Source organism: Bufo gargarizans, chromosome 1 (genome assembly GCF_014858855.1).
Source record: "Bufo gargarizans isolate SCDJY-AF-19 chromosome 1, ASM1485885v1, whole genome shotgun sequence".
Classification (NCBI taxonomy): Eukaryota; Metazoa; Chordata; class Amphibia; order Anura; family Bufonidae; genus Bufo; species Bufo gargarizans.
Genome location: NC_058080.1, coordinates 128,197,689 through 128,224,996, shown reverse-complemented (window position 1 = coordinate 128,224,996; position 27,308 = coordinate 128,197,689).

Below are 27,308 nucleotides of genomic sequence, written 5' to 3'. Positions count from 1 at the left end.
AAAGCACCCCATAATTTGTTACCCATTTTCTCCTGAATACAGCAACACCCTATATGTGGACATAAACTTCTATAGAGGCATACCGCAGGACTCAGAAGGGAAGGAGCACCATATGTCTTTTGCAGCGCAAATTTCGATGGATTGGTTTACAGGCACCATGTTGGTATTAAGCAGTCTCTGAGGTACAAGTATAGCTATTTTCTGACAACCATATGTTTTTCTCTCAACAGAGCTGTGTGAGGACTTTGTCGGATGAGTTGCCATCATTATTTGTTCTATTTTGAGTCAAATACAACTTTTTGATCACTTTTTATTTAGCTTTTTCAAAAGCAGGATAAAGAAATGCAGCTATTCTGCCATTGCTTTTCTGACGTTATTGCGGCAAACACCATGCTAGAAAAATGACATGTTATCTTTTTTCTGCTGGTCAGTATAATTAGAAACATACCAATTTTATATGTATATTTTTTTTTACATTTTGCCACTTTAACGATTTTTCTGGTAATTGTCTTATGTGGGGGCTCATTTTTTGTGCGACGAGGTGACGTTTTAATCGGTACCATTCTGGTTCACTTTTTGTCAGGTTAGGTGACCGAAAATGGCTGTTTTGGCACAGTTTTAATTTTTCACAGCTTTCACCTGACGGAACAGATAATGTGATATTTTTACAGAGCAGGTGGGTGACCATAAATGGCTGTTTTGGCACAGTTTTTGTTTTTACTTTTTTACAGTCTTAACCTGACAGGGTAGATCATGTGATATTTCTATAGAGCTGGTTGTGCAGCTAAATGCAGCTATACCTAATATGTCAGTTTTTTTTTATTTTTGTTAAGTTTTACACAGTAAAAGCATTTTTTTAAAGAAAAAATCTTTTTGTGTTGCTTTTTTCTGAAGGCATATTTATTTTATTTTTTTGTGGCGATTGTCTTATATGGGGGCTAGTTTTTGTGGGATGAGGTAATTTTCTCATTGGTACCATTTTGAGGTATATACAACTTTTTTGATTGCTTGGTATCACACTTTTTGTGAGGCAAGGTGACCAAAAAATGGCTATTTTGGTACCATTTTTACTTATTTGGAGCCCTGTTCTCAGATAGGATCCAGTCCCAGAGGTGGGACCTGCAAGTGTCGGACATTTCTGGCATACCCTATTAGTATGCCATATAGTGTCGGTCCCAGATCCTGATACCCTTTAAGAAATATGAATCTTTATTATATAGTGCAAGGATGCTCAACCTGCGGCCCTCCAGCTGTTGCAAAACTACAACTCCCAGCATGCTCGGACAGCCTACAGCTATTGTCCTACAGCAGGGCATGGTGGGAGTTGTAGTTTTACAACAGCTGGAGGGCCGCAGGTTGAGCATGCCTGATATAGTGGATACTTTGCTATAAACACTGAAAAATCTAGATGAGCTGTGACAGATTTTCCATTAGGCACATGGAACTGTCCTTGCCTAACTGTCCGTTTACACAGGCCAACAATCTGGCCCATTATTGGGAATTAGCAATTCTTGAAACACTATTCATGATAAGTACCTTGTGTAACAGGTGCCAGCGATCACCCAATGGACGAGCAAACGCTCATTCATCAGGCACCTAAAAAATATCTCTGAGAAACAGATCAGGCTGTATAAACAGGGATCTGCTACCTGTAGGTACCTCTGTGTAGCTCCCTATGCAGCTCTCAGCTCCCCTAGTTTGTCGATTGTTCCCAATAATTGTCTGCTAAATTGGTCCATGTAAAAGGAAGATAATGAAGTGGGATTTGGTACAGTAATTTAGCATTCATTATGTATACAGTATGCATATGATAAAGCTCTGTACTGTAATTGCTGATAGGGAAATACCTAGTTGTATTGTCCTCGACTATCTCTGCTAAAATAGGGGTATCCATGTAGTGCTGGTCCTATCTGGTACATTTACACTGAATCAGAATCTTACACTTTGTACTTACAGGCATTGGTAATAGGAAACGTGCCTGTGAAGATGTTACATGGCGCTTTAAAGGGGACATCCAGGATTAGAAAAAGGTGGCTGTTTTCTTAAAAAAATAACATTGCCCCTGTCCACAGGTTATGTGTGATATTGCAATTCAGCTCCACTCCCTTCAATGGAGGCTAGCTGCAATACAAAATACAGCCCATGAACAAGTGTGGCATGTTTGGAAAAAGTTGCCATGTTTTTCTAGTCCTGCACAACCCTTTTGACTACGAAATGTCTATTTTCATAAATATCTCTCCAGTTAATACATCTTTGAATCATAATTGTTTGCATGAGCCTCCCTTTGTGTCTTCAGTGCTGTTGGCTTATTATTACTGGCTCAGCATGGCGGTATTTGTGGTCCCTGGCCATCTCAAGCTTTAGATGTTTAGGTATATGTAACACCTATACCTTGAGGCTGCTGTACAATACTCTATAACAACATAACAGGAAATGTCCCGACAAGCCTTTTGAAGATGAGAAGACAAGACGTTTACATGTTATATGGTCACAACATACTGTTTGATGATGATATACTCATTAAAGCTTCGTGGAGCTGTGTGCAACTTAAAAATATTCTGGTTTTGTCTACAAATAGCAGCACATAGTGGAAGTATTAGGATTTCCATATAAAACACGTTTCTACGGTACTTTGTTTTATATGATTTCTTTAAGTAAATTAAATAGAGAAGACTAAATAATGTAAACCATCTAAGGTTCTTACATCCTGCTGAACTCCAATGTAAAGATGGCTTTATACAATATGTCAAGGTTTAATGGACCCGATGATAATCATGTCCTGAGCTGAATGGAAGCACCACAGGCAGTAGATGCCCAAATCTTTGTTTTTGTGGGATCTCTGTTGTCTGGCAGTGGCTTTCTTCTTTGAAATAACCTACCTATTCAGCCTGCTCAGTCTGTATATTTATGAGGGAGACACGGTAGGTAGCTGTTAACCAAAACAAGCATGGGTATGGAGGCAGTGCCCCCTTGTCTTTTGAGGGCATTTTACGGTGAAAAACTGGGCACTGCCTCCAACTGGAGAAGAAAAAATTCAGTCTCCAGAAGTGTCAAGCTTATTTACTGTAATAACTGTGAAGCTGTGGAATAGACTTCCTCAGGACGTGGTCACAGCAGGAACAGTGGACAGTTTTGAAAAGGGTTTAGATGAATTCTTAAAAGTAAATGACATTAATGTTTATGAAAACGTGTAGAAATCTTAATTTAATTTCCTTCTGGGATTCACGTCTCCACCTATCCCTTGGTTAAACTCGATGGACTTATGTCTTTTTTCAACTGTATTAACTATGTAACTATGGGTGCAGATAGCCCAGGAGGGGAAAGCAAGGGGTGGAAAGTCATTGTGGTAGTGGCAATGATGGGGGGTGGTGGCTATCACGGTGGCAGTCCATTCCCTTCTGCTCCCTGGACTGCAGTGATTGGAGGGGACACATTTTCTTCCCTCGGGGCACACCCTGGGCTTTTGGGGTTTCCTTCCTGTTGGTGGCTGGGGTGAAATTTTAACATATGCCACCCATTTATATATGTCCTCCAAACTTAGATAACTAATGCAAAAGTGGTGCATGTGGCTCCTTTCTCACACTCCAAAGTGAATGTAGACCCCACACCAACGGGTTTTTTTTTTTTAAAAGTAGTAGATAAAATAAATGCAAGTTTGGTATCGTCGTATTCGTATTGAGCGGCAGAATAAGGAGGTTATGACATTTTAAGTGCACAGTGAACACAGTGATGTCAAAACCACAAACAAAATATTTTTCCTATTTTCCAATAACAGGCATGTTAAATTGAATGGTGCTCTTAAATAGTACAACTTATCTCCCCAAAAAATATGCCCTAATATGGCTACATGAAAATTTAAAAAGTTATGGCTATTAGAACGTTGAGAGGAAAAAAATAAAACGCAAAACCAAAAATGGGCCCCGTACTATATGTTCTGAAAAAATATACAAACAATGAAGAACTTTCAAAAACAGACTGAGAATAAATATAAAAATATATACATTAAAATTGTAAAAGGCTCTGTTCTGTCAAATGAAAAACTACTGAAAGAACTGAATTTGTTTAACACTGTAGACATAAACCCCTTTAAAAAAGAATGATTTCCATATTTCAGGTGTAAAATCGAAAACTGTACAAGTATATACTATGAACCGGATGGTATTTTGCTTTAAACATGTATTACAGTTAACACCAGATGAGCTGAACATGGTACATGGATCAAACATGGCCACAGGATTATTGCCAAAAGGGACAGGAGCCTGAAAAGTAGTAGCTGCCATATATTACAGTAGGTTGGTCAAACAGGGGCTATTGCTGGTATGTGGTTTGGCTGGTTAGGTACATGGCAGAATATGCCAATTATTGCTGCTGTGGCCTGCAATCTCCTGAAAATGCCCCTTTTGTATGAGAATTACATAAAGGGGCCACATGGGGCCAATAGTATACATTTTACCTAATATTTAAAGTTATACTTACCTTTAACCCTTGCATCATGAAACATATGAAGAGTACCTTGTGGCGCAGCAGATGACCGCCAGTTGGATCCAACAAACTGTTAAAAGAGGAGAGAAAAACTGTCATGGGGCATTCCTGGAGTGACATAAGAAGAAAGCCCCCCACCTAGTTGCAAAACTCCATCCATTTCTTCTGCCATCATTGATATGTTATCAGGAACAGCCAGCTTCTCATCTATCTGCATTTTCAGACTTTTCTAGGACATGGAGACTTTGAAGGATGATTTGGAAGAAGTAAAGCCAGCAAAATATGAGGATGGTCATTGTTAAGACCTGGACCACCTAAGACGTGCATAAAAAACAATGATTTCCATATTGTACTACATACTTCTTCCATAGTGAACTACATGGAAGGGGCGGGACTGTAGTACCAGCAACTTGGCCAGGTGCACTTCAGCTTCTGGATGAGTGTATGTATACTGTTGTCTTTTTGAAATCACCTCGGTGATTGATTGCTGTTAAAACAAGTAATGAGGAGAAAGAGGAGGAGCCTCAGGAGATATAGACGACATTGAAGTCAATGGGAAGGAACAACAGCTTCCTTCTCTTGACGTTAACAAGCCCTGACTGCTGGAGAGGGGGTGCAAGATGGTGGGAGATGCAACGGTTCCTTTGGAGGGCCCAAGCAACTGTCTGTTGGCCATAGTGTACAGTAACTGTACCTGTAATGTAACGGATTAACCATGAATGTCGCAGCAGTTGAACAAGGTGCACGCGGCGATATATTAGACCACCCATTAATACTAAGGCACAGTAATTCTATATATAAACTAACAGATTAACAGGGATTGTATCAGCAGTTGAACAAGATGCACACAGCAATATATTAGACCACCCATTAATACTGAGGCACAGTAATTCTATATCTTAAACTAACAGATTAACAGGGATTGTATCAGCAGTTGAACAAGATGCACACGGCAATATATTAGACCACCCATTAATACTGAGGCACAGTAATTCTATATCTTAAACTAACAGATTAACAGGGATTGTGTTATCAGTTGAACAAGATGCACACTGCGATATATTAGCCCGCCCTTTAATACTGAGGCACAGTAATTCTATATATAAACTAAGAGATTAACTGCAAATGTGTCAGCAGTTCAACAAAATGCAGACGGCGATGTATTAGACCATTACTTCTATACCGAGACACAGTAATTCTTAATTAAAACTAAAAGATTAATAGGGATTGTGTCAGCAGTTCAGTAAGATGCAGACGGTGATATATGAGACCGCCCTTTAATAATGAGGCACAGTAATTCTATATATAAACTAACAGATTAAATGAGATTGTAGCAATAGTTCAACAAGATGCAGACCGCGACTACACTCAACCTGCACTGTCCCTACAGTCTCTCTATGCTCTTCCTACAGTGTCTAAAAACTCTCCCTATGATCTCCCTACACTGTCCCTGCACTCTTCTTATCCAATATTCTTCAATTAAAATCTTTCTGCAACACTGTCTCTAGCACATAAGCTCTTGTCACGTCTCTCCCTAAGCTCAGCTCACAGTGAAATGGCGGAGACCACTCGGGATGAGCATATTTATAAGGCTGTAACATCACAGGGAATGGCTATCTGCTGATTGGCTAGCTAACCCAACCTATCTATTGTTCCAGGATCCCTATTATCTAGAAGGCTCCATCTAACAGACGACTATCCCTAATAAGAGGCCAAGATAAGCGCTTAAACTCACCTGACTGCCTGTTATGTGTATCTATAAGCCTGGGAGCACAGAATACAGTGATATGTAATGATGGAGCCTACTTTCACTATTTATTAGGACACTAGTCTATATACATAGAATAAGAGCAGATACTGAGAATTACATACAGTATACAGGACAGGAGAATGTGTACTGAGTAGTGTCCATATATACAGAACAAGAGCAGACACTGAGGATTAGGCCTCATGCACACGGCTGTTGCCATGCCGTGACTGTATTGCAGCCCACATACAGCAGGACCGGACGTGTGCACCCCGTGTGCACCCCGCACCCCGCAGAACGGAGATACGGAACCCCACGGAAGCACTATGGCATGCTTCCATGGTGTTTCTGTCCGTGGCTCCACACTGAAAAAAAATAGAACTTGTTCTAGTTTTTTGCGGTGCAGACGCATCACGGACCCATTCAAGTTGAATGGATCTGTATCCGTCGCGGCTGCCGCATGAATGGGGCTTGTGCTTTGGGGACCGCAATTTGTGGTCCCCAATGCACAGAACAGCCGCACAAACAACGGCCGTGCGCATAAGGCCTTACACTGAGTATACAGGACAGAACAAATAGTACTGTGCAGCGTCAATCTATACAGAATGAGAGCAGATACTGAGAATTACACCCGGTATACAGGACAGAAGTAGTCGTACTGTGCAATGTCTTTATGTACAGGATAAGAGCAGATACTGAGAATTACACCCGGTATACAGGACAAGAGGAGTGGTACTGTGCAGTGTCCATATACAGAGCAACAGGACATAATGAGCATTACCACCAGTATACAGGACAAGAGGAGTGGTACTGTGCAGTGTCCATATACAGAGCAACAGGACATAATGAGCATTACAACCAGTATACAGGACAAGAGAAGTGGTACTATGCAGTGTCCATATATACAGAATAAGAGCAGATACTGAGAATTACACCCGGTATACAGGACAGGAGTAGTGGTACTGTGCAGTGTCCATATACAGAGCAACAGCACATACTGAGCATTGCAACCAGTATACAGGACAGGACAAGTGGTACTGTGCAGTGTCTATATATACAGAATAAGAGCAGATACCGAGAATTACACCCAGTATACAGGACAGGAGAAGTGGTACTGAACATTGTCCATGTATACAGAATAAGAGCAGATACTGATAATTACACCCAATATACGGTGCAGGAGAAGTGGTACTGTGCAGTGTCCATATATACAGAATAAGGACTTGTTCACACGACCGTGACGTGTTTTGCGGTCCGCAAATTGCGGATCCGCAGAACACAGATGTCGCCCGTGTGCCTTCCGCAATTTGCAGAACAGAACGGATGGCCCTTTATAGAAATGCCTATTCGTGTCCGCAAAATGAACAAAAATATGACTTTGAATTGCTGCAGGGCAACGGAATGAAACAACGGATGCGGACAGCACACGGAGTGCTATCCGCATCTTTTGCGGCCCCATTGAAGTGAATAGGTCCGCACCCGAGCCGCAAAAAATGCGGAACCAAACCACGGTCGTGTGAATGAGCCCTAAGAGCCAGTGTCGGACTGGGGTTCCTTGGGCCCACCAGAGGAAAATATTCTCAGGGCTTAACCTTCATATCATCTATAAAATCTAATAAGTTTTGAATCAAAGAAATAGGCCCTAGAGACAGGTATACATACAGTCGTTGCCAAAAGTTTTGAGAATTACATAAATATTAAAAATTGGAAAAGTTGCTGCTTAAGTTTTTATGATAGCAATTTACATATACTCCAGAATGTTATGAAGAGTGATCATAGTCCTTCTTTGCCATGAAAATTAACTTAATCCCCCAAAAAACTTTCCACTGCATTTCATTGCTGTCATTAAAGGACCTGCTGAGATCATTTCAGTAATCGTCTTGTTAACTCATTGTGAAATCATTGTTCTTCCATTGTTAACCATGGTAACCTGCAAAGAAACGCGTGCAGCCATCATTGCGTTGCATAAAAATGGCTTCACAGGCAAGGATATTGTGGCTACTAAGATTGCACCTCAATCAACAATTTATAGGATCATCAAGAACTTCAAGGAAAGAGGTTCAATTTTTGTTAAGAAGGCTTCAGGGCTCAAAGAAAGTCCAGCAAGCGCCAGGATCGTCTCCTAAAGAGGATTCATCTGCGGGATCGGAGTGCCACCAGTGCAGAGCTTGCTCAGGAATGGCAGCAGGCAGGTGTGAGCGCATCTGCACGCACAGTGAGGCGAAGACTTTTGGAAGATGGCCTGGTGTCAAGAAGAGCAGCAAAGAAGCCACTTCTCTCCAAAAAAAACATCAGGGACAGATTGATCTTCTGCAGAAAATATTCTCCGATCAGGAAAAAGGCTTGTCCGGAGAAGAAAAGGTGAGCGCTACCATCAGTCCTGTGTCATGCCAACAGTAAAGCATCCTGAGACCATTCATGTGTGGGGTTGCTTCTCATCCAAGGGAGTGGGCTCACTCACAATTTTGCCCAAAAACACAGCCATGAATAAAGATGGTACCATAACACCCTCCAACAGCAACTTCTTCCAACAATCCAACAACAGTTTGGTGAAGAACAATGCATTTTCCAGCACGATGGAGCACCGTGCCATAAGGCAAAAGTGATAACTAAGTGGCTCGGGGACCAAAACGTTGACATTTTGGGTCAATGGCCTGGAAACTCCCCAGATCTTAATCCCATTGAGAACTTGTGGTCAATCCTCAAGAGGCGGGTGGACAAACAAAAACCCACTAATTCTGACAAACTCCAAGAAGTGATTATGAAAGAATGGGTTGCTATCAGTCAGGAATTGGCCCAGAAGTTGATTGAGAGCATGCCCAGTCGAATTGCAGAGGTCCTGAAAAAGAAGGGCCAACACTGCAAATACTGACTCTTTGCATAAATGTCATGTAATTGTCGATAAGGCCCCTTTCACACGAGCGAGTATTCCGCGCGGGTGCGATGCGTGAGGTGAACGCATTGCACCCGCACTGAATCCTGACCCATTCATTTCTATGGAGCTGTTCACTTGAGCGGTGATTTTCACGCATCACTTATGCGTTGCGTGAAAATCGCAACATGCTCCTCTTTGTGCGTTGCGGTGCGATAATCCACGCAACGCAGGCCCCATAGAAGTGAATGGGGTTGCGTGAAAATCGCAAGCATCCGCAAGCAAGTGCGGATGCGGTGCGATTTTCACGCATGAGTTCTAGGTGACAGTCTATTCACTGTATTATTTTTCCTTAGAACATGGTTATAAGGGAAAATAATAGCATTCTGACTACAGAATACATAGTATAATAGTGCTGGAAGGGTTAAAAAAATAAAAAAGTTAACTCACCTTATCCTCTTCTTCGTGTAGTTCGTTCCCGGTCTGTTCTTTGCTAGCTGTGGGCTTGGGCTAAAGGACCTTTGATGACGTCAGATCACATGCTCCATCACCATGGTGATGGACCATGTGATTGGAGCATGCGATCTGACGTCACCATAGGTCATTCAGCCCAAGCCCACAGCTAGCAAAGAACAGACCGGGAACGAACTACGCGAACAAGAGGATAAGGTGAGTTAACTTTTTTATTTTTTTTTAACCCTTCCAGCACTATTATACTATGCATTCTGTAGTCAGAATGCTATTATTTTCCCTTATAACCATGTTATAAGGGAAAATAATACAATCTTCAGAACATCAATCCCAAGCCTGAACTTCTGTGAAGAAGTTCGGGTTTGGGTACCAAACATGCGCGATTTTTCTCACGCGAGTGCAAAACACATGACAATGTTTTGCACTCGCGCGGGAAAATTGCGCATTTTCCCGCAACGCACCCGCCTCTTATCCGGGCAAAAAACATGACGCCCGTGTGAAAGAGACCTAAAAGCCTTTGAAACGTATAAAGTGCGTGTAATTATATTTCACTACATCACAGAAACAACTGAAACAAAGATCTAAAAGCAGTTTAGCAGCAAACTTTGTGAAAACTAATATTTGGCCAACTGTACATACAGTTGTAGAAAATGATTCTCTAGAATTGTTATTGCCTGAGGAGTGTGCACAGTTACTAACAGACATGTCAGGAGAGGTTACAGGTCCTCTTTATTTGTGAACACCTCTGGTATTCAACATTCCTTTATTAGGTTTTGTAAATTCAAACTTTTATTACTACAGGAAATATAACCATCAAATACTTTGGTATTTTTGGCTTTAGCATTTTTTACTTCATGATGATGTCAATAATAGAGATTTGTTTTCCTGGTGACAATACAAGTCGTGCATGTTCTATATCTACAGATGCAGATGTACTTGTTTATGAAAGGGTGGGGGACATCCTATACTCACGCAGAGCACAGCTAAAAATGGCACCCCTCCCAAACTTCAAGATAGCAATACGTGTGCAAACCAAAGGAGGGGTTGCACTTTTACATATTTAGAGAGAAATACCATAAACTATTATACATAAGATAACACTATTCAGTCCACCAACCACTATATAGTGAACATTAAATAGACATAACAGAGCACACTGCCTATATCGTAAAAAAACATATCTTTATTAAATAATTCATATTAAAAGACATCTCTACTACTCATACAGTATATAGACACATAAACCACTTAAAATACATAGTAAATGCCATCCCAAATAGTATCAGTATAGTATAATTATGATTGTGAACCCTGAATGGTATTAATGAAAACCCAATCAATATTGTCAGCCAATAGTAATAGCACAAAAGAGCGCTCAACACATTTGTATTTATTCCTTTCATACTGTGCTGGGGGCTCTTTTGTACTATTACTATTGTTTATTACGTAGCTGACAATATAAATTGTTTTTTTTATTAATACCATTCAGGGTACCTTGCCCATCTGGCTCAATTATAATTTTAATATACTGTCTACATATGAATAGTGTAAATGTCTTTTAATATGAATTATTTAATAATAATTATATAATATGTTGTTTTTACAATGTTGGCAGCGTGCTCTGTTTTATCTATTTGGTGTTCACATATTTGGGTTTGTACCTGCTCTTTACTTTTTGGTGATGGAGCCCTGTTTAAAAAGTTTACAACTACAATATAGTGGGGGTCCTTTAATAATTTGAAATATGCCTAAATTACGGTTAGTTGCATCAATTTATGCAACTTTTCCCTGCTCACGCCAGGTCTACAATTGTGAGCTTGGTGTGGGCAAGGAAGGGAAGGCGCCGGCAGGCCCGTCTCATTCATCATTTTCTATGACTGTTTTAGGTGTAGAAAATGCTCTAAATGTAAGACAGCTCGGAAGTTGTCTTACATTTAGAACTGGCGCTGGATGCGCCGAAGTTATAAAGAGGCCGGCGCCACTTCATAACTCCGACGGATCCTCTGCCAGTTTAGGGCTTTATTAGGACTAATGTCTAAAACACAAGTGTTAATAAATGATAAGGTAACCAGTGTTGTGATGCCTAAAATACCATCTTAACTGCTATACCATGCTGACATGTAGGCATTGGGCAGCCTCTGTGCTTGGCAGCAGAGTTTTCATGATACCGTGATCCCTGTGACATGGTGCAAGATACTGTAGAAAAGACACATCAATGAATGTATATCAATGAAATCAAGGACTGTTAACAGAACACTGCAGCGATGCACTATAGGAAAACCCTTTACAATAGTTGAAAGAATAAACGTTTGCTTGCACCAAATAATGTTTTACACATCAGACACCCAGAGGCAATGTCAGTGAACGATAACGGCAATCACAGACATATAACCCCTCAGATGCTTTGGCCAGTTGCAAACACGGCATCTGAGAGACTTTCCCTGGGAATGCTGCACTCCTGGGGCCCGTGCTGGGATTGAAGAAGCTGTTTGGTTGCTGTGGCAGCTTCAGGCCTTCGAAGTGCTCCAAGGCCTGCCGCAGCATGTTTGTGTGGCAGAGCTCCACCAGAATGTAGTAAATCCCCCACAGACTGCAATGGTGATTCATTAAAGCCAGTGGGGGAATTGATCAGAGGATCGCATTTTCAAGTCCTCTAGACTGCCTTAGAAAAGTATTATTATTATTTTTTATATGAAAATTCAAACAATCCGTTTTTACATATTAAAAATAAAAATAAATCAACCAGGAGTATGCAAAAATGCTCTTACATGCCTCTGCTGCCTGACTATTCCACTTCTCGCCCATTAGTCCTCTGTCTCTTCTCTCTACCAATCCCCTCACTAGCTCCCCATTGCTAGAGAATCCAGGACAAAACACTAACTATGACCTACAACAGGCCCGGCGCTATAATAAGGCAGACCAAGCGGCTGCCTTAGGGCGCAGAGACAGGGGGGCGGAATTTTTTAATTTTTAAAATTTTTTTAAATAAATCACTTGCGCCCCCGGCCGCCCGACCTCTGTGTGCAGTTACGCCGCCCCACCACCCACAGCTTTGCCTCCACCCATCCTGGCTCACCTGGCCCGGCCTCCACCCATCCGGACCCAGCACTGTTTTCTTGCTGTGATCTTGCGCCGGGTCTCACGGGATCCTGCGACGCATGCCGGAAGATTGTGGGAGGCTGCGAGTGAAAGCAAGACAGTGGGAGCGGAGCAGTCTCACTCTCAGAACGAGGTATTTTTATTTTTTTTATGTGCACACCGCTGCCTGGCTTCATAACTCACACAGGGGGGCACCGCACCTGGCATGGCACTATATGGCAGGCACCAGCACCAGCACTTCACAGGGGCCCGGACCCAGGGGCAAAAATATACGGCCCTGACAATAAGTAAACTAAGCAAAAAATGAAAAACATGGAATATATACACAGGGGACAAATGATTATGGAATATATACAGAGGGGGCAAAATAGATATATACAGGGCCCCAGTGTATATTCCATTTTGCCCTCTGTATATATTCCATTTTGCCCCCTGTATATATATCCATTTGCCCCCTGTATATATATATCCATTTTGCCCCCTGTATATACAGTCCTGATCAAAAGTTTAAGACCACTTGAAAAATGGCAAAAAAATTCATATTTAGCATGGCTGGATCTTAACAAGGTTCCAAGTAGAGCTTCAACATGCAACAAGAAGAAATGGGAGTGAGACAAAACATTTTTTGAGCATTCAATTTAATGAAAACAACGAATAAACTGAAAATGGATGTTTTTCAGCTGATCAAAAGTTTAGAACAATTCCTCCCAAAAACTCCTAAACCCCCCCAAAATAGAAATCCAACTTCCAAACATGTACTCAGTAATGAGTAGCTCCGCCGTTATTGTTTATCACTTCAAAAATTTGTTTCAGCATGCTTGATCCAAGCGTTTCCATGAGGTGAGTGAGAACATTTCTCCAAGTGGTGAAGACGGCCGCACGAAGGCCATCTACTGTCTGGAACTGTTGTCCATTTTTTAAACTTCCCTTGCCATCCATCCCCAAAGGTTCTCAATTGGATTTAAATCAGGGGAACACGCAGGATGGGCCAAAAGAGTGATGTTATTCTCCTGGAAGAAGTCCCTTGTCCTGCGGGCATTGTGTACTGTAGCGTTGTCCTGTTGAAAAACCTAGTCATTACCACACAGACGAGGGCCCTCAGTCATGAGGAATGCTCTCTGCAACATCTGGACATCGCCAGCGGCCGTTTGACGCCCCTGTACTTCCTGAAGCTCTATTGTTCCACTGAAGGAAAAAGCACCCCAGACCATTATGGCGCCCCCTCCACTGTGGCGCGTAGAAAACATCTCAGGTGGTATCTGCTTGTCATGCTAGTAACGTTGGAAACCATCAGGACTATCAAGGTTAAATGTTTTCTCATCAGAGAATAAAACTTTCTTCTAACTTTGAATGTCCTATGTTTGGAGCTCTCTAGCAAAGTTCAAACGAGCAGTTCTGCGGCGTTCAAGGAGACAAGGTCTTTGAAGATGTTTTTTGTTTTTGAAGCCCTTCAGTCTCAGATGACGTCTGATGGTTATGGGGCTGCAGTCAGCACCAGTAAGGGCCTTAATTTGGGTTGAGGATCGTCCAGTGTCTTGACGTACAGCCAATTGGATCCTCCAGCTCAGTGCTGATGAAATTTTTTGGGGTCTTCCACTTTACTTTTTTGTTCCATAACCCTCAGGATCATTTAAGAAATTCCAAATGACTGTCTTACTGCGTCCCACCTCAGCAGCGATGGTGCACTGTGAGAGACCCTGCTTATGCAGTTCAACAACCCGACCACGTTCAAGAAGCGAGAGTTTTTTTGCCTTTGCCATCACAACGTGTGACTACCTGACAGAAAATGACAATGAATCCACATCTTTGCACAGATTTGGCCTTTTAAAGGCATGTGGTCCTAAAATTTGGATCAGCTGAAAAACAGCCTGTTTCAGTTTAATCGTTATTTTCAATTAATTGAATGCTCAAAAAATGTTTTGTCTCACTCTCATTTCTTCTTGTTGCTTGTTGAAGCTCTACTTGGAACCTTGTTAAGATCCAACAATGAAAAATAAGATTTTTTGCCATTTTTCAAGTGGTCTTAAACTATTAATCAGGACTGTATATCCCTTTTGACCCCTCTGTATATATTCCATTTTGCCCACTGTATATATATATCCATTTTGCCCCCTCTGTATATATTCCATTTTGCCCCCTGTGTATATATATACAGGTCCTTCTAAAAAAATTAGCATATTGTGATAAAGTTAACTATTTTCACACATTATCTCTTCATAAATAAACTTATGAATATATAACTACTTTGTAGTACACGTCCTTATAAAAAAATTAGCATATTGTGATAAAGTTCATTATTTTCTGTAATGTACTGATAAACATTAGAATTTCATATATTTTAGATTCATTATACACCAACTGAAGTAGTTCAAGCCTTTTATTGTTTTAATATTGATGATTTTGGCATACAGCTCATGAAAACCCAAATTTCCTATCTAAAAAATTTTGCATATTTCATCCGACCAATAAAAGAAAAGTGTTTTTAATACAAAAAAAGTCAACCTTCAAATAATTATGTTCAGTTATGCACTCAATACTTGGTCGGGAATCCTTTTGCAGAAATGACTGCTTCGATGCGGCGTGGCATGGAGGCAATCAGCCTGTGGCACTGCTGAGGTGTTATGGAGGCCCAGGATGCTTCAATAGCGGCCTTAAGCTCATCCAGAGTGTTGGGTCTTGCGTCTCTCAACTTTCTCTTCCCAATATCCCACAGATTCTCTATGGGGTTCAGGTCAGGAGAGTTGGCAGGCCAATTGAGCACAGTAATACCATGGTCAGTAAACCATTTAGCAGTGGTTTTGGCACTGTGAGCAGGTGCCAGGTCGTGCTGAAAAAGGAAATCTTCATCTCCATAAAGCTTTTCAGCAGATGGAAGCATGAAGTACTCCAAAATCTCCTGATAGCTAGCTGCATTGACCCTGCCCTTGATAAAACACAGTGGACCAACACCAGCAGCTGACATGGCACCCCAGACCATCACTGACTGTGGGTACTTGACACTGGACTTCAGGCATTTTGGCATTTCCCTCTCCCCAGTCTTCCTCCAGACTCTAGCACCTTGATTTCCGAATGACATGCAAAATTTGCTTTCAAAAAGTACTTTGGACCACTGAGCAACAGTCCAGTGCTGCTTCTCTGTAGCCTAGGTCAGGCGCTTCTGCTGCTGTTTCTGGTTCAAAAGTGGCTTGACCTCGGGAATGCGGTACCTGTAGCCCATTTCCTGCACACGTCTGTACACGGTGGCTCTGGATGTTTCTACTCCAGACTCAGTCCACTGCTTCCGCAGGTCCCCCAAGGTCTGGAATCGGTCCTTCTCCACAATCTTCCTCAGGGTCCGGTCACCTCTTCTCGTTGTGCAGCGTTTTCTGCCACACTTTTTCCTTCCCACAGACTTCCCACTGAGGTGCCTTGATACAGCACTCTGGGAACAGCCTATTCGTTCAGAAATTTCTTTCTGTGTCTTACCCTCTTGCTTGAGGGTGTCAATGATGGCCTTCTGGACAGCAGTCAGGTCGGCAGTCTTACCCATGATTGCGGTTTTGAGTAATGAACCAGGCTGGGAGTTTTTAAAAGCCTCAGGAATCTTTTGCAGGTGTTTAGAGTTAATTAGTTGATTCAGATGATTGGGTTAATAGCTCGTTTAGAGAACCTTTTCATGATATGTTAATTTTTTGAGATAGGAACTTTGGGTTTTCATGAGCTGTATGCCAAAATCATCAATATTAAAACAATAAAAGGCTTGAACTACTTCAGTTGTGTGTAATGAATCTAAAATATATGAAAGTCTAATGTTTATCAGTACATTACAGAAAATAATGAACTTTATCACAATATGCAATTTTTTTTAGAAGGACCTGTATATCAATTTTGCCCCCTCTGTATATATATCAATTTTGCCCCTCTGTATATATATCCATTTTGCCCCCTCTGTATATATATATACATTTTGCTTCCTCTGTATATATTCCATTTTGCCCCCTGTATTTATATATATATATATCCATTTTGCAGCCTCTGTATATATTCCATTTTGCCCCTGTATATATATCCATGGGATGCTGGTGTTAGGAGGAGTTCAGAGGGTTGGGGGGTGCCAAAATGTAACTTCGCTTGTGTTGCCAAAAATCCTTGCACCGGCCCTGACCTACAAGGCCGTCCACAAGCTGTCCGATCCATGTGACACCTGATCTCCTGGTACCTTCCCACTTGCAATATCTGATCTTCACAAGACCTCCTGCTCTCCTCTCCTCTTATATCTTCTTCCCACAATCGCCTTCAAGATTTCTCCCATGCTTTTCCCATACTCTGGAACTCTCTACCTCAACATATCAGACTCTCACCTAACATAGAAACCTTCAAAAGACACCTGAAAACCTTCCTCTACAGACAATCCTACAACCTACAGTAACCATGCCGCACCTATACTGCCATATGAGCAGTTTTTACCCCACCTACTATATCCTTACTCATCCCTTGTAGGTGATACGTTCTCACAGGCAGGGTCCTCTCTCCTGTACCCATTTGTAACTCATCTTGCTCATGCTTATTGCTATTGTTTCATAGTATGTATATACACCCCTTTTCATATGTTTTTTCATATATTTTGCTCCGATGAGCCGAAGTTATTGCTTCGTGAAGTCTTGCGAGACTTCACGTAATAACTTCATAAATAAATTTGTACTATATAAAAAAACATTTCCCGAACTCGGGTTCGGTTCCAAGGTACCACAATAACTTCGGCTCATCGGAGCCAATATATTCTAATACTGTACGGAGCTCCTGCTCCATACAGTATAGGAACAAAGTTTTATGTGAATCTGCTTCGGATGATTCATCCGAAGTCGATTCGCTCATCTCTAACCATGACCTCTGCACAGGTCACATGTCTAGAAAACTCTCCCATAGAAGTCAACGAGGTTCCCTCCTGACCATTGTGTTTATGGCCCATGTGGCTTTCTAAATGCTGTTAAGAATAGCTCAGGCAAGATGGCCGCCCCCATAATCATGTTTAGGAAATAGAATAATGACAATCAGAAAATAAAAACAGATTAGAAAAAAAGGATATTAGTTACTATCTGGTTTTAACTGGCAGACAACATTTTTGGTGACACATTTTCTTTAAATAATGGACACAAATTTTCGGGCACATAAGGATAGAGCTATGAAGTCGTCAGGAAGCCAAAATATGAAGTTATCAGTCATTTTTTTAAAAATAATAATACAAACTTCCTCTGCAGTTGGGAATAGTCTGAAATAGCTGACTTTCCAGTTAATGTGCCAAATATGTATTTTACTTAATGATAACGTTTCCAAAGAGCATGGTCTATAAGCATAGAAAAAGAGGACTTTCTGAGCCTCTAGTGTAAGTGATCCTTTTGAGAAAGGAAGTCTTATTTATTTCACACTTGTAACTTTGTTATTAATGTTTAAATATGTAAAAGAAGTCCTAGTATAATATTAGCAAAAGATAACCCTTATACTATGACTGAGAACCACCCTGTCCTGTTCCTAGAAATGACATGAATTCACAATGGACTTTGCTCTGCGTTAAGAACAGTGGGAAATAGAGAACATATCAGATGTGAGAGCAGCTGAAGGCTGACTAGTCTCACATACATTGAGGGTAGAGACTTTTATTTTGCGAATATTGTTTATAAAAGTATAACCAATTGCCAACATTTGCAGTCAGTATGCTGTGAATTTAACATTGATTCATATCCGGTTTAATAAGTAATGAATCAATTGCCCAACAGCCCTCTCGAGTAAACTAGCTCAAATTTTTTGGCTTGTGTTATATGCAATAGTTTCAGGAGCATTCAAGGTTGGGGTGTGAACTGAATCCATGAAGCAGAGAATGAACAGAACAGACGCCCATAACACCATGGTGCTAAGCAGCATGAGTAAGAACATTTATGTAATACATACATATCCAGTATTGTGTATTTAATTAATATATATCTATATACTAGCAGAAGGACTGGGCTTCACACGGGTATATTTCATCTATTTAATTTAATGTTTGTGTGTGTCGTTAAAAGATATTGACAGTATCCCCTATAACAGTGACCTCCACAGCCCCCCATTCCTTAACAATGACCCCATCACAGTGTCCCGCCTCCTTAAAAGGAGACTTTGACCTTCACAGCAGCCTTCCCCTTTAAAAGTGAGTTCCACAGCACCCTACCCCCTTTACAGTGACCTCCACAGGGGCCCACCCTCTTAACAGTGACCTCTACAGCACCTGCCCCTTAACACTGACCATAGATTACAGTCCCCTTAACTGTGACCTCCACCATTCCCAGCCCCCTTAACAGGGACCTCTACAGCGACTGCCCCTTTAACAGTGACTGCCACAGTACCATGCTCCCTTAACAGTGACCTCCACTGTACCCCGCTCCCTTAACAGTGACCTCACAGTACCCCGCTGCCTTAACAGTGACCTCAAACTACCCCCCATCCCTCATTGATAATGGCCTCTGCAGTCCCCTCCTCCCTTAACAGTGATCTCCACAGTGCCCGCCCCTTTAACAGTGACCTCCACAGTGGCCTGCCCCCTTAATAGTAACATCCACAGCATCCTCTCCTTTAGCAGTGACCTCCACAGTGGCCGCCCCTTTATTAGTGACCTCCACATTACCCCGTCTCCTTAATAGTGATTTCCACAATAAACCGCCCCTTTAACAGTGAACTCCACAGAGCTCTATTCCCTTAAAATGTGACCTCCATAACACCCCACCCCCTTAACAGTAACCTCTACAGCACCCTACCCCTCAACACTGACCTCCATAGCAGACCGTCCCCTTAACAGTGACCTCCACTGTTCCCTGCCCTCTTAACAGAGACCTCCACAGCGCCTGCCCCTTTAACAGTGACCTCCACAGCATGCCGCCCCATTAACAGTGACCTCCTGTCACGGGTAGTACGAGGAAGGAAGGACAACCAAAGGGAACCACAACAAAACAACAACAGACTAGGCCCCAAACCTAGGGAAAAGAGGTCACCTCCTAGAAATCCCTGAATATCTCTTCCTAAGCTGCTAACAACATGTGCAAATCTCAAAGGTAGAAATGCACATGCACCGGAACCTGAGACTGCTGAAACACTGCACCAAACCCTCAGCTTAGGGAACAGGGAAAGAGGCAACCGGCTCCTTCCAAACTGAAGGAGTTAGCATCTCCCTGAGGCCTAGTCAGAACAGACACAACAGGAAAGGGAAAAGTACTTAGCTTGAGAAGAAACTGGAACAGGAGAACCACCACACAAGCAGAGCACTCACAGAAGAACTATTAGCCACAAGGAAACAAGTGAGAGGCGGAACATATAAAGAGCCACCTGACTGATATTGAGCAGCATCTGCGAAGGGGTGGAAACCTGTCAGCAACAATGAAAACAAGAGAGATCTGTCAAATAGATTCCTGAGTCTTCTGTCTATCTGAACTTCTAAGATCTCGCCCAGGGCCGGCGGTGACAGTACCCCCCTTCTACGGGTGACCTCTGGGCACCCAGGACCAACTTTATCAGGGTGGGCTCTGTGAAAGGCATTCAGAAGCCGACTGGCATTCACATCAGTCGCTGGGACCCACATTCTCTTCTCCGGACCGTAATCCTTCCAATGAACGAGGTATTGAAGGGAACCCCGAAGGACACGAGAGTCAACAACTATGGAAATTTTAAACTCCAGATTCCCGTCAACCATGACAGGTGGAGGCGGCAAGGAAGATGGTACAGCAGGTTCCACATAACTCTTTAACAAAGACTTATGGAAGACATTATGGATTTTCCAAGCCTGCCGATCTTCCAAGCCTGCGGAAGTTCAAGGCGAAAAGAAACCGGATTAATAATGGCAGAGATCTTGTATGGACCAATAAATATTGGACCTAACTTCCAGGATGGCACCTTCAACTTAATGTTCTTAGTGGACATCCACATTCAGGTCCGGACCAGACACACGTTTCTTGTCAGCCATACGTTTTTACCTATCGTCCATCGTTTTTAAATTGATTCGAATTTTCCGCCAGATAGATGACAAGGAAGGAGCAAATCTCTCCTCATCAGGTAAACCAGAGGAAATATTCCCAGAGAACGTACTAAACTGATGGTGACTTATCAGTGGACTCCTGATGACGGTTATTCAAAGCAAATTCAGCCAAAGACAAATATGAGGACCACTCCTCCTGATTCTCCGCGACAAAACATCTCAAATATGTCTCCAGATTCTGGTTAGTGCGTTCAGTTTGTCAGTTCAACTGAGGGTGAAAAGCCGAAGAGAAGGACAAACGAATCCCCAGGGGAGTACAGAAAGCCTTCCAGAATCTGGACACAAATTGAGTCCCTCTATCAGACACCACATCAGAGGGAATGCCATGTAATTTCACAATGTTCTCAACAAAAGAGAGAGGTATTTTCTACTCTGGGGTAGCATTGTCTGGGGTACTCTTTTGCAATACAGAGAGTGCCTAGTATATGGAGTATGTGTGAGGTGTATTGTAGGCCAGGCAACGCTCCTTTGGGTTCCTGGGAAAGATATTCAAATTAGCTTTGCTGATGCCAACATATATAAGTGCTAATTTTTATATATTTTTCAATCAGTGCTATTTTATAATATGATTTTCCCCTGGTTGTAGTCTCAAACTGTTCAATCAGTGCTTTTTTATAATAAGATTTTTATATCTATTGCTGTGCTTGTGTCCTCACATAATGCTTCTCTGGAAATGAGATATTTAAGTTAGTCTCCTTTTCAAATGGAAAGCAAAACAGAGTGTCTCATACCAGGAACCTGGCTCTTTTCTGGGCAACTACCCTTTAACAAAGCTTAGCAAAGAAAAGTTGCTCGGCTGCTTGATAGGCCTTGGTTAGTGTAGAATCTTGGTGTGTCAGTTAATTATAAATGAACAAAATAGCTACTGGATCTTTAAAAAGGGGATTTATTAATAGTACAGGGAATTCTACATAAAAGGTTAACTAACTAAATGACAGGGACAAATAGAACATAAGAAAGGGGGTAGGAAAGGAAGTGCCTAACCAGCTATCTATGTGCAGATTTATATACGGTACTAGCCATACATACTCACACACATAGTCCATACTGTACCCATCCCTGGAACACCTCCCAGATACTGTCTTAGCCAATCAGCAAAGACCATTATAGTTTGTAGACATGCTTGTAGAGGTTAACACATTCCTGTAGGTAGCATCCTTGAGTCCAGAGTTGTCCTTCCTCTAAAGGTCAATGTCACGGTCATATTGGTGTTTGACCATGACAGCGTTGCTGTGCAGACTGGTTGCCAGGGGCAACGTGCAGTTTGTGGTTTGCACGTGCACTTCCCCTTTAAGGTGTGCCTCTCTGTTGCTTGGTGAGCAAGGGGTTAATAGTGTCACGGTCATATTGGTGTTTGACCGTGATGCGGTTGCCGTGCAGAATGGCTGCCAGGGGCAACGTGTAGTTTGTGATTTGCATGTGCACTTCCCCTTTAAGGTGTGCTTCAGCCTTCCTTGGTGTTGGAGCTTTGCTCTTTGCCTGGGTGTTCAAGCCCAGTCCTTGAGGGCCACCTTATGGAACATAAATTGTCCTCCCTTATGTACCCTTATATACCCTCCTTGTACCTTTACCCTCGCTTGTTGTATGTGTGGTGTGGATTTATGTTGTGTGTGTGTGTAGCGTTTTGTTGGTTGTTACATGTCTGGGCTTTTGTTGGTGTTGGTCCCTGCATGTATGCTATATGTCACCCAGTATGTTGATACCTCCGTGAGGGGGCTGGTTTCCCAGAGGGTTTAACCATTAGTCTATATGCAGTGCTGCCTGGGGCTGCCATGCTCCTTGCGGCATGGGGTCCAGGCAGTATCAGGAGTGCTGTATACCTGTGTGTGTTGTCTGTACACTGTCCTGTTTGGTGTGTGGGCACCTGTACTTATGTTCAGGTTCCATTCGTGGTGGCAGTGGCAGGTAAGTGAGTTTTCCTGTGTTCTTACCTGCCGATCCTGATGCTGCATATGGTCATTTCCCTTCCACCTTTTACTAGGCAGCTGGAGACTCCGGTTCGTCTGAGTCCCTGAGGAACCGGTTGTCTCCTATTCCTGACCCCTATGCCAGGGACCGTCAGGGTCAGCAGGATCCAGGTTCCAGTGCATGAGCCCTCCCACCTTCAGGGTTTGCTCATGCGGTCAGGAGATCAGGGTCAGGATTAGGGCGGCTGTGGTTGTGGCCAGCAACCTTCATTGTTGTCTGGCCTAGTAACAGATCCTACTATACTGTGGGGAGTTTCCCCCACTCTCCACTGTGACACTACTATACGGTGGGGACTTTTCCCCACTCTCCACCGTGACAGTATGTTCCAGTAACAGTTCCCATTATACGGTGGGGGGTTTCCCCCACTCCCCACCGTGACAGTCAAACAGACTTGCAGAACAGGTCACCGCAGGCCGTGGCTCTTGCCAGGTCTGGAAGCATCATAAATCACATGTTCACCAGTGTGTTCCTCAAGGGGCAAGGCCCTGTATTGTCTCTCAGTCATGGTAATTCTTGATTTCCCACATAAAATAGCAGTGTCTATTGTCTGTTAAGCGCATAAGACTTGGCCACAGCAATTGCTTTGTGGAAGAGTTGCTAGGGTATTTATGGCCCAATTCCACTCTGCTATAAAGGCCTGTAGTCAGGTGTCAAAAAAATGTTGGGCTTCCAACAGTTAGGGTACTATTTCTCCTTATGGAGGGCTCTGGGTATGCATGAGGAGTATTGTAAGCCAGTCAATGTTCCTCTGGGTTATGAAATAGCACAGATAGGCTTAGGAAAGCTTATTTGAATATATTTGCATCTCTCTCATTCCAGAAGAAAATAACTTTCAGGGCAATTGGAGCATATTTGATTTGTATAGAAGTGATTTGTGCCTGAATAAAATATTTTTTATATTTTCAAAAACTTGGCAAATCAGACCTAAAATTAATAAATCTGCTCAATATACATTTATATTTGAAGGCTTATGTTTACGTACACCTTAGCCACATTCATTAACATTCCTTCTTAGTTAGGATCACTACTATATTTAAAAAATGTGAAATATTAGAATAATACTAGAGACAGTGATTTACTTCAGCTTTTATTTCTTTCATCACATTCCCAGTGTCTCAGAAGTTTACATATTTAGCATTTGATAGCAGTGCCTTTAAATTGTCTTAACCTGGGTCAAACATGTTGGGTCTCTTTTCACAAGCTTATGACAATAAGCTGCTGGAATTTTGGTCAATTCTTCCTCATAGACCTGATGCATTTAATCTAGGTTTGCAAGCCTTCTTGCACACACATGCTTTTAAGTTCTGCCCATATATTTTCTATATGACTATGGTCAGGGCAACATCAGAGGAGGAGGGTGATGCAGAAGCAATAAAGAGCAGAGGCCACGTACCTCCCAACAGTGGCGTGCTAAAGGGCCCTCCTCTCAGGGAGTGCCATAGTCCAGAAGCAATGAGCGCTTTCATCAATACAGATGGAATCGCTCATTGCTGGAGCGCCGGGAGCTGTGGTCCTGTCACTCACCGCTCAGCTCCCCGCGCTCCTCCCCTCCTTCAGGCCTTGGGTGCTCTGAATGGTGAAGCAAGGAGACTTCTCCCTGCTCCACCATTCATCCTGCAGGCACAGATCGCGCTGCCGACCTTTGTGGGAGGAGCCTGAAGTCAGGGCCGGTGCAAGTATTTTTGTCAACATTTAAAGACAATTAGAAGGATATCTAACGATAAGTTACACGTAGGAAATAGGTCTGAATTTTTTTTGTCAACACAAGCGAATCTACATTTTGGCCCCCCCATCATTTCACATTTCTGCCCCTCATGATTCATGTCCATTTCTTGCCCCCCCCCCCCCGATCATTTCACATTTCTGCCCCTGATGATTCATGTCCATTTCTTGCCCCCCCATCATTTCACATTTCTGCCCCTCATGATTCATATCCATTTCTTGCCCCCCTATCATTTCACATTTTTGCCCCTGATGATTCATATCCATTTCTTGCCCTCCCATTATTTCTCATTTCTGCCCCTCATGATTCATATCCATTTCTTGCCCCCCCATCATTTCACATTTCTGCCCCTCATGATTCATATCCCCCCATGTGGCAATATCATAGTGCCATCCTCTCCCCCTGCCCCCTAATGTGCCAGTATCAAGTGCCTCTCTCCTCCCCCCTCCATGTGCCAGTATCATGGCGCCAATAGCCCCCCCTCCTCCATGTGCCAGTATCATGGCGCCAATAGCCCCCCCCCCCCACCACCCCATGGCAGTAAAGTAACAGTCCGGTATTTGAAAAAAAAAAAACTTTTATACTTACCTCCATGTCAGCCTCTTCCTCTTCCTGTGTTCCCAGCAGCCTCTAGTGTTGAAGATTTGGTGCTCGTGTTCTTATTTAGCCTGTCTTTCAGAAAAGTTTGTGATGGGACTCAAACCCATAACCTTCTGTATTAGAGGCAAGGCATTTACCCACACAGCTATGACAGCTGTACAGACAGTTGCTTTAAAAAAATAAATAAAAATATAAGTCTTCTACTGTAGAGAACTTTGATACCTAGGGTACAACCATACACATGACAGTTGCCCCAACACACCCAGCTCTGCTACATCCATGCACAGTGTGCTGGGGCAGCAAGTCATGTGTATGTACACTAGGTATCAAAGTTATCTACAGTAGAAGTCTTATATTTTTTTATTTTTTTTAAGTAACTGGTTATACAGCTGTCATAGATGTGTGGGTAAAGCCTTGCCTCTGATGTGAAAGATTGCAAGTTCGAATCCCAGGAGAAACTTTTCTGAAATACATGCTAAATGAGATTTAAATACACCAGGGTCTCGTAGCTCAGAGTGTGTGTGCTCCCTCAGCCTGTCAGCTGCGTGCCGCTCTGACAGAGAGAGAGTGTAAGGGCGGGGTTCGGAAGTTAATTGTTTGCCGTGCCCTTAAGCAGCCGCTTGGGCTGCCTTATGATAGAGCCGGCCCTGCATAAGCTCCACTCACACAGTGCTGCAGAGCGATCTTTGTCTGCAGGGGAGAGAGGACTGTGAGCTTCAGGAACGGGAAAAGGTGAGTAGTTATTGTGTTGTTGTTGTTTTTTTTTTTTTTTTTTTTATATTTTTATTGAAATTTCCAAGTATAACAAGGGTAACAGGGTACCAAGGTAGAGGCACGCAGGCCACGCATAAGTAATGTTGAGAACAGAGTAAGTATATGACAATTGTCAAGGCATTGCATAAATGACATAAATGACACATAGAACCTAAAAGCAGGCATTCACAAACCAGCGAGAGGAGTATGAGTGTCGGAACACCCAGGAAGTTGAGGGAAGTGGGGCTGATAGAGATATTTTGGAGCGATGATGGTAGGGTACCCTAACAGACCCAGGAGGATTCCCTGGGAGGGCAATATATTGTAACATATGATATTGTCTGGGAGCTAAGTAGAAGGATCCCATACTAGTTAGACAATAGAGGTGTCTGCTAGGGGTTGGGGGATCTAAACTTGGACCATAACGACCATTTTTTGATGAAAAGAACGTGAGAGCGTGACTCCCAAGAGGAGAGTTCCTCAAACCTGTGGATCTGGTCAATTTATTGGAACCACTGTTCCATAGTTGGAGTTGAGGTCTGCAACCAATGTTTGGGAAGTAGCAGGCGAGCCGCCAGCAGCATTTGCGTGAATACGAAGGGCGGTTTAAGATTTCCCTTTTCTTGGGAGAAGGGCAGGAGGGCGAATAGCGGCAAAGGCTGTATCATGGTGTTGCAGACCTTATTAGCCATTGAGAAGACCTCACACCACCATTTGTGAATTAGAGGGCAACCCCACCAGATATGGAAGAACGTACCCCTCTCTCCCAGGCACCTCCAGCAAGTGTCCGAAGCAGACTCGACAAATCTTATAGTCTTGTCCGGCTTGTTATACCATCTGATAAGAACCTTGTAGCCGTTTTCCTGGATTCGGACACAGCGGGAGGCCCGATGGGGAGATTCTAGTAGTTTCGGTAGGGTTTCGTAGGGAATGTCTATGTTCAGGTCCAGCTCCCATTGTCTCACAAAGGAAGGTTTGGCTGTCATGGGTGTGTGCCGCAATTTGCCATAGATTTGAGATGTGAGTTTTCTTGGTGTTGAATGTGCCGATATCAATGCCTCAAACCAAACTAAAGGACGTGTGAGGTCTCCTATGTTTGTGTGGTGTTTCAGGTAGGCTCTGAGATAAGCGACCGAGAGGAAGTCGCCTGGTAAGGGGTTAAGTAGAGTGTTTGTTTCCTCCGGGCCCATCCAGACTCCAGTGGGGAGAGCCAAAGAGGTCAAGGGAGCTAAGGAAGAGATTAATCCCATTGAGGTCGAGCTACGTAGAGTATATGGGGCCGTGTTAAGGGCATCTGCTACTGACAGCAGGGGGGAGGGGAATGGAATGGAGCAATGCGAAGTAGATAGCCACTTCCAGGCATCCAGCGTGGCCTTAATTATTGGGTAATGAGACATTGAGACAGGGGGGGTCGACTTCTGACCCAAAAGAAGAGCTCTGGCTGGAGTATTCAAGATGTCTAGTTCCATCTGAGATATGGCCGAGCGTGGGGGAGGGCGTAACCAGGCTAGTGCGCGGGACAGGAGAATGGCCTTCCCATAGAGATCAGGATTCG